Source organism: Dasypus novemcinctus, chromosome 13 (genome assembly GCF_030445035.2).
Source record: "Dasypus novemcinctus isolate mDasNov1 chromosome 13, mDasNov1.1.hap2, whole genome shotgun sequence".
Taxonomy (NCBI): domain Eukaryota; kingdom Metazoa; phylum Chordata; class Mammalia; order Cingulata; family Dasypodidae; genus Dasypus; species Dasypus novemcinctus.
This window is the reverse complement of record NC_080685.1, coordinates 50544128-50553753: the sequence shown is the minus strand read 5'-3', so window position 1 is coordinate 50553753 and position 9626 is coordinate 50544128. Positions and strand designations below refer to the sequence as shown.

The following is a 9626-nucleotide window of genomic DNA, read 5'->3' as shown; positions in this document are numbered from 1 at the left end:
TTTTGTCCTTTTAATATATGGAAAGTTGAAATTGAAACCTTGATATTGATTTATACTGTTCTATGGTTTGATTAAGAAGGGGCTTATACTTTACACTGCAGTTCTACATGTGGAATTCATGGGGTCAATGCTCCCATTTACTGAACACTTTCATACTCTTGAGATTTTCAGGTAATTCAGTCTTTTCTGAAAGAACAAGGTAAGGGATTAATGAATATGCAATTTATATTTTGTCCTATCTTCTAAGGAAATGTAAAAACTTCAGCTTATACACTATAAACTGCACTCAGCTTTTCCATTGGAATATTTCAAACACTTAAGGAGAAAATGAGGGAACTGGATAAAGTTAGAAATTTTCAACTCTGATTTGATTCATTAAAACATTTTAACCTTAATATTTAAAATTAATTTTTATCATCCTTACAAGATTCTGGTCAAAGCTTTAAAAAATGTAACAAAAGACACCCAAAACATTTTTAAAAATTTAATAATTAAACACTGCAAGTAGGAATTTTGGACTAAAGCAAACTATTTTCATTTAGATATTCCATTTTTAATAATGAAAGATTTAGTCTTAAGACTATGAGTACACAGAGTTTAAAAAAATTCTACAATATTGTGATGTTTTAACCAAACCTGACCCTATAACTTCTTTTAAAAGAAAAAAATGAATAATGGGGCTAAACTCTGAAGTAAAAATAGTAATAAGGTTACAATCTTTTCTTTGGAAATACATCATCTTCTAAAACACACTTCTGCAAAAACATATTGTGAAATGCAGGTTTTTACCTTAAATAAAAGTCCTATGGCTGGTAAATAATGTGCTAAATAATACTTCACAAATGTAAAATATAAACAGGAAGACAATATAAAAATGTCTTAGAGAATATTTACATAGTACAATCCAATTTAAAATGATTTACACAACCTGTTGCATATGTTGTCTACAGGAGACCATATATGGAATAATTCCCAGGATAGTGTTTGATGGCTCTCAGGATGACACAATAACCAAGTAAGAACATGAAGGAGACTGCTGCATTTCACCAAACTCGAAAGGGAAAGTTGGCAGGGCAGCAGAGTCATCCTCAATCAAGAAAGTTTCAAATAATTTACTCTTAAAACATGAGGCTAACATCTTGGTTTTATATGGTTACTTAGCTCTTGAAAAATGTTTGTGAGAATGTTATCAATGTTTTTGTGTGTTTTTTTTTATTTGTTAAATGAGGCACGTTTAAAATTTTTACTCTTCTGAAAAAAAGATAATATAAAGGACAATATTTTCCTTCCAGCATAAAATTTTTAGTAGAACAAACAGATTATACGGGTATATATATATATGGGTATATAAACAGTATACGTAAGTATTTTTAATAACTTTTAAGTAGCATTTGCTGTTATGGTTTACTGAATATTTTTTCACAAAATTATAAATCTTCAGATAAACCTGGAATTTGGAAATGTTTATAGGAAATAATCCTACATTTAAAAATATGAGAGAGTTTATATATTTGAAGAAAACACAAAACTATGATCATGAAGAATTTTAAGTAACAATTGGATTAAAGTTCAATATTTATTGTGACTGCTTTGTGAAAATATCTAAACTTTGGCTAACTACAAAATGTTCACAGGATGGATCCTGTGCCCTGCTCCATCACAGAAGGATGCTGATCTAGCAGAGTAGGCATGATCTTGAAAGTATAAGTGAAAATAGAAAGAGAGTTGAAGATTTCTATAACTTCTTGGTCTCACAATTTTGGCTGTCCGGGGATGTAACTGTCATTTTGCTTCCTATTACCAATTATATTTGTCTTCTGTTACAGCTACACAATAAAAACAGTACTGACAATATCCCTATAAAGGAAGTTTATAATCTCTTTATCAAGTTATCTAAATACTTCAACCCACAAAAATGGGGTTTGTAGTTTCTTAAAATTCTAACTTATTTCAATGCTGATTTTGGATTTTCTTCAATAATGCAAGGTTAGTATATTTCCACTGGAAATGTTTCAGTTGGGTACATTATCCTACTTTTCCATGAATATTTCATTAAGGTTTTTCTACCTTATGTTAGATCACAGAAATAGAATAAATAATGACTATGTGCCATCATTGTATATAAACTAGCAATCCCCTTACTTCAGAGATATTTTAACTGTGCTTTGCAAACTGCTCATTGATACCAAGGAAAATAGACTCTTTACTCCTTGACTTAGAATATCCTAGTCTTTAAAAATTCATATTTTAGACATATTTTAAAGAAAGGCCATAATTTTTTTCCAAATATGATTTTAAAGTATTAATATAGTTATCTAGAACCAAAACACTTTTGAAATGATAGTTTTTATTGTATCCCACATACCTTGTCCTTTCTTTTCTATATCCCTCCCAAGAACTATAGTAAAATATATGTACAATGTGTATATATAACAGTTGAGAATATCCTGTTGTGCTTTAAAGATCTTTAATCCACGAAGTCCCATTTATATAGTCAGAGGAAGAAAAAAATTCATTAACCATCAATAATGAAAATTAGGAAAATTCTAAGGTGATTTATCTCTAATGGCAATTTTACCCAATAATTCAATAATTTATTTCAGTCACTTGAGATACCAGAACCTGATGAATTAGTATGGTACACTTATTCACTCAATCACACTTTAACCCATCTGGTATTTATTTAATCACTCCAACCAGTGTTGTGTCCACAAGTGGCAGAACAGAAAACAAGATAATGGCTCTTGGTCTCAAGAGCCTTACAGTTTAGCAGAAACTTACACAGTCAACCAATATTTAGTAAGTGTGACAAGTTTCATGTCAGTTTCACCTTCTGAAAAGTTTCTTAAATCCATCGTTTCTATCGACTTCCATCAACCCAGCTCCATCTAAGCTACCATCAACTCTTACCTATACCACAACAATACTTTCTAACAATTCTCCAATCCAACTCTCCTTCAATCCATTCTCCACCAGGCAACCAAAGGGATCTTTAAAAATTCAAATCTGATCATGTAACTCTCCAGTTTAAAAGCTTCAAAGGCTTCCTATCATTCTTATAGTAAAAATCAAAATAGTTTAGGGGTCACTTTCCCTTTCTTTGCTCCAGTCACACTGGCTTTAATTCAGTTCCTTAAATTCATCGGGCTCAATCCTACCTCAAGGAATCAATGTAAACCTTCTCTGACCACCCAAATTAAAGTCTTCTCACTCCATGACCCCCATCCCTTACACTCTCTCTAAGTCAAATGCATTGCTGAGTTTATTTTCTTCTTAGCCTGTCATCAGCATCTGGTAGGTTTTCCTGTTTGTTTATATGCTTTTTCCACTAGTAAATATACTTCATGGGTGTAGGTACCATGAATTCCTTGCTAAACACTTTATCCTTAGTGACTAGGATACTGTCTGGTACATAATAGGTGCTTAGTAAACATTTGTTTAAAAATGTTGAGGCAATTAAGAGCACAGCACTGACACACAGCAACTTAGGTAAGTTACTCATCTCTTTTTGAGTCTCAATCTTCATCTCTAAAATGGAGAATGATAAGAAAGTACTGACTTAGCTCAGTGCCTGGTAGACCATCAAAACTCAATAAATGCTAATGAATATGATGATGAGCATTATTATTAACATCAACATTCAGATTGAAAGCTAACCTTCATGAATGTAAGCAGGTATAATGAAGAGGGGAAATGCTTTGCATCCACAAGTATTGACTAACCTAGGAAACATCTTTTTAATGAAAGGTCATTTGGTTTGGTTGAGCATTTTGACCAGTTTTGGCATGCAAAGGTGAGCCTGTAATGAAGTCTAGACCAGATGGTACAGAGGGCTGAGCTATTATACATAATACTGTGATAAGTAACTTAAATTTGGGGCAATTCAGATTGCCAAGACTGAGGGGAGAGATGGGTAGGAGAAGAGAAAGAGAGAACCCAATGTACTCTTGTTAGGCTGGGCTAGCACAGAGCTAAAGCTTCTAGTGATATGCCCAAATGGAGTGTCCAGTAGCTAAAATCTGCTTTGCAAAGAGATTCAATTTTAGATTGTCTGAATTGCTCTATTGCTTCCCCCACATTCTTAGCAAAGATACCTACTACAAATATCCTTGTATTGTTATTCTGGTAGAACTCAAAGGAGCTAAATATCATACATCCCAGATGATACCTAAGCCTGTAGGTTCAAGCTCCATCCTCACCCCCACAAACAGTTACCCCATGACCATGCTTCAGGCCTAGGGAATGCCCTTGGGAGGACAAAACCATAAAAAGACCCATGCAGAGTCATGTGCATAGAAAATTCCAGATTCTGGGGTACAAGAGCACAATCTAGAAGGATGGCCAACCTTGGGAAAATACCTTAATGATTTCACTAACTTTGAGAAAGATGTCTATTTCTTTTTATTTTGTAGAAAGCCCCAATCTAGGATTATTATTAGAAAATAGCATAGAGTCAAGCAGATACATTATCTACTATAACCATGCTGTACTATAAATACTTTGAAGATAAGGTACAGAAATGTATTGCCTGGGACAAAGATGAAAACCTTTCTATTAAACTCATCTATCAATAACACTATGAATAACATTGTTGTAATATAGAGCAGTGGTTCAAAATATACAGTCCACAGATGCTTGAGGGAGTTCAAAAACCCATCCAAAATTCAAGAATAGGGTGGTGAGGCCAATTCAGGATTGGTAGAAAAGTAGGCAAACATCTGAGGGACTTACTATTACAGCTGTGTCAGCTTTACCTTAAAATTATTATACAGTTATTATGCTGTTGTCTCTTCCAGCTTATTTAGAAAACTATACATTTTTACATCATAGTCCCTAGTTCTTGCTGAGGTGTGGGAGACCCCATAAGCTAGAGGGGAGACATCATGGAGAGTTTCACTGAAGTAATGAGATCTGAGTGCTCTTGTTTCTGAACCTTACCACTAAGTGATTAAAAAAAAAAAAACAAAAACCCAGAGCCCATATATCCTATCTCACAACATGAAATTACAAAAATTAGGAAATTAGAAGGAATGTGAGTCAAAGAATGGCATTACATGGGAGGGTGTGGTGTTATTTGCAATAGCAAGAATAAATATATCAGTGTGGTATCTTAAAGTTTACAAGAACACTTACTGATATATAATTTCTTAGAGTCTTACAAAATTCTTTTGAGTAGTTTGGTCAGCAGTGGCTCCCATTTGGTAAAGGAAAAGACTAAGGTCCAAAGGTGTGAAGTGACTTGCTCAAGCATTGGCAGAAAATCATAGCAAATCCACATCTTCCGGCACCATGCCCTTCCCATATGCACCTTTCCACTGCATGGAAAGCGGTTTGAGCTATTACTGTGCATCACAAATATATTTCAAAGGTTATCTATATTTATTACAAAGCTCTCATAACTTAAGTAAAACCATATCTATGTTCATAGGACATAATATACTATTTATTAAATAGTCATTTTGATTATAATGAAAACAAACCATTCTAATTACACAGGAAATCAGATGGATGGCATAATACAAAGAAATGACAAGACATGAAAATTTAAATATAAATTTATTATTGAATGAATGAATGAATCTGTAATTCACATAATGATATCTCCTGCATCATATTGCTTGCCTAAGAAAGATAAATTGTCATGTAACTCAATTACCAAAGTGTATAGGTACTGACGTGGGTACAGACAGATATCACAGGAACAAGTACAAGCACTCAACTCACCAACAAATTGGCTCCAATATGTGAACCAGAACACAGGTTTATTTATTGTCTCAAAGGGTTATTCTAAGTTTTGGTTCTCAAGGCTACACAAAGCATGTTTAATCAATGTGGCATAGAAGAAGGAAGACTATGGCAGCTGGTCTCCCTTCTATTCTTGCCAACCCCATTATTCCTATCCACATCCATATCCCATCCCTCACATCATTCCCAAAACCAAAGTATGCTTTCTAAAACATAAACCCTATCATGGCACATCATGTCCCACACTCTATTTAAGCATTCCATTAGTTTTCCATGATATTTGAAATAAAATCCAAATCATGGCTAACAAGGCCCAAGTCCCTCTGATTTTATCTATCTTCCTTCCACCCCCTTCCCACCCCACGCTCATTACATTCCAGCTACAAGCCTCTAGCTAGTTACCATTTTTGGGTTTTTACCCTTAATGTTCCCTCTGCCTGAAATGTTCTTCAACATGATCTTCTGCACAGCTCAATATTCCAGTCTCTAGTCAAATGTTACTTCTTCCCAATTGCCCACTCTAAAGGACTCCTCCCTTATCACTTTTTTGCTCATAACCTTGTTTTATTTTCTTTAAAGTACTTAATGTCTGAAATTATATGATTTGCTACTTGTTTATGCCTACTATTTAGTTCCATAAAAGCAACACATTTCAGAGGAGTTGCAACCCCTACACTCCACTTTGTTAGATTCACCCAGGACTGCTAAAAGGAGGTGAGGATGAACAACCATCACACCAAGGAACAGAGAGAGTCTACAACTGCAAGCAGGAGAATCCCATTCATCTGCCCTGTAGGATTGAAGCCCCCTCTCAATTAAGAGGTGAAGTGGGCATCACCATTCCAGAGTCCTCAGAATTGGGGAATAAAATATGGACTAGAGTAGACTTACTGGTATTCTACTATAGACTTATTGTGATTCTAGCAATGGAAGAAATTATATCATTGATGTGGAGACAGTGGCTACTGGAGTTGCTGAAGGCAGGGAGAGGGTAAAAGAGGTGTAGTATGGGGACATTTTTGGGACTTTGAGTTGTCCTGAATGACACTGCAGGGAAAGATGCAGGACATTATATATCCTGCCTTAACCTACCGAATGGACTGGGAGAGAGTGTAAACTACAATGTAAACTATAATACATGCTGTGTAGCAGTGATGCAAAATGTGTTCATCAATTGTAATGAGGGCACCACACTAATGAAAGAAGTTATCAGTGTGGGAAAAGTGTAGATGTGGGAAGTGGGGCATATGAAAATTCCCTATATTTATTTAATGAAACATTTTGTATGATCTATGTATCTTTTAAAAATAAATAAAAATATATTTAAAAGCAAACAAAGAAAACTTATCTGTTGTGGTAGTTTGGAACTGTATGTACCTCAGAAAATCATGTTAAAGCTAATCTGTTCCTGGCAACGTAAACCTATTTTATATAAGCTTTAGTGAAGTTACCTCATTAAGGTATGGCCCAGGGTGGGTCTTAATCTTCTTATAGAAGTCCTTTATAAATGGGATGAATATAAAGAGAAAAAGCTATGGAAGCAAAAAAGTTGAAATCAATGAAACCCAGAAGAGAAGGGAGAGACCAGCAGATACCACCATGTTCCTTGCCATATGGTAGAAGGGTCAAGGATCCCTGACAGCCAACAGTCTTCTGGAAGACAGCATCTGCCTTGATGATCCTTTGATTTGGATGCTCTCATGGCTCCAAAAACTGTAAGCTTGTAAGGTAATAAATTCCCCTTGTTAAAGCCAACCCATTTTATGTTATCTGCTTTCAGCAGCCTAACACACTAAACATCTATCTTTTCCTATTTCATGAAATGACATAAACTGAAAAAACAACCCCACCCAAAAGTTTCTTCATCAAATCACTTAAATTTATTTCAAGCATCATACCATTCTCCACATGTGTACCTATAGTAAAATTTTCACTGGCACTTTGTTAATATTATAATTGTACACATTCATTTTCTATTTGTTGTAATCAAATACTTTGTAAAAATGTATAGATGAGAGGAGTATATAACCAGTGACCATGAGCTCAGCAGACTCTCAGGCTTCTTTCTTCTCTACAGGGAGCTACATGTCTCTTCAAATGGGCCTATTTCAGTACCCACAGAACCAGCCAAGAGAACCCTAATGTCATACTCCAAACAGCAGCTATTGACCCAGAGTCTTCAGAGACCCTGAGGCTAATAACCCAGGGAGGGATGAATGCTAAGGTGTCGGAAATCATCTTAATAAATCCTCTAGGCAAATCAGGGATCCTTACCAACCTTTGTGGTTGAGGGCATAGGCTCTGGAGCCAGAAAGCCTGGGTTTGAATTTCTGCTTTGCCACAAAGACCTTGAGAAGTTACTTATCCTTGCCAACACTAAATGTTCTACAATAAGAGAAATTGAGTCTTATAGTAAACCTTTTCAAATGACGTTTTTTTAGTTTCTTCCTCTGACAAATGGGGATAACAGAAGTACCTAGACTTAGGATTGTAGCATGCATTAAATGAGTTAAATCATATTATGATTCCTCAGTAAAATCTTTTGCTGTCCACAGCATAAAACGGAAAGACCAATATGTATTCAAATGATCTTCTGAACGAATCTAAGAGAACACTTCTCAGAGAAACTGGACACCAAAGAAGATAATGTATTTACAGACTTTGTATCTAGGGAGGCATATCAGAGCTCCTGAAGCTAAGGTCTTTAAATACTAGAGCTTCCCACAAAATAACAGAGAAATCTAAATGGCCACTATAAAAAAGAAGCCATTGCTAATCATCAGACTCTCACAATGACCAATTTCACTTACGACTGAGAAAGTGAAATAGATAACATAAAAATTTAAATATAAGATTTAGAATAGAATTTTTCTTATAGAATTTTATTTCTCTCACTGCATAAAATTAAGTGGCAATCAGCCAATTACTCAATATTTATAACATGTACAATCAACACACTTGTGCACAAAGCACTTGGAAAATGGAAAGAATTCTAAAACATGAAACTTTTCCTCCATGAACTGACAAGTGACTTGAAATGCTTTCAAAAGATATAGAACCAGGACAGGAAGGGCATTTAACCCTGAAACAAATGTCCTTAATAGCCAAATAAAATTGAGACAATCTCACCTGTAAGTAGTTTTGCCATAATAGGGTATTCTTATCTAATGTTTGCACGCTGCAACCATTAGCACCAAAAATTTCTCAGGTCAGACCAAAGCTATTCAAACTCCAAAAACAGTCTAATTTCCATCCATGCCCTCTTAAATTTAGCAATATCACTTTTATAGCACTTTGATGAGTCTGCAAGACTGATAGGACATATTTTTATACTTTTTATAGGTATCAGATTTAAATGAATAGTAAGTCACAAAACCAAAAATATCAACAGCTAACATGAACCACAACACCGTAATGATCATAATTCATACTTTACATAGATATCAAATTCTCAAAGAACAAAATTTGTATAAACACTTTTCTGGAACTCACTTGAAGGATAATGATTTGGACATTTTCAAAAGCCTGTCAGTTGAGACAAATGCCACAGCAACAATTGCAAAAAAATTTATTAACTCTGCATCATTACTATTAATTTCATTTTAAAGATGTTTTATTACCTTCTCAACACATTATTTAATGAAAATGTCTTTCATTGTACCAGTATCCTGACATTATTTTAAAGAAGAGAAAGTTTCCAACTGCTATTCCCTAACTCCATTTCTTCAGGTAAACAAACATGATGACTACACAAAAGAAATAAACAGGAAAGGAAAAGTGATGGGAATATTATAAAATTAAATATCTATGAGGATAAAATAGTGCTTCTTCAAACGTACACCCCAGGCTAAATCTTACTGAAAGAGAACCGCTCATGTCTC

At 34.6% G+C, this 9626-nt stretch overlaps 1 protein-coding gene across 8 annotated transcripts in view; it reads right to left on the bottom strand.

Annotated features, from left to right (window-relative positions):
* Positions 1–9626, bottom strand: part of DNM3 (dynamin 3) — a 693285-nt gene that overhangs the window by 340802 nt on the left and 342857 nt on the right. The gene's annotated exons all lie outside the window — the stretch shown is intronic.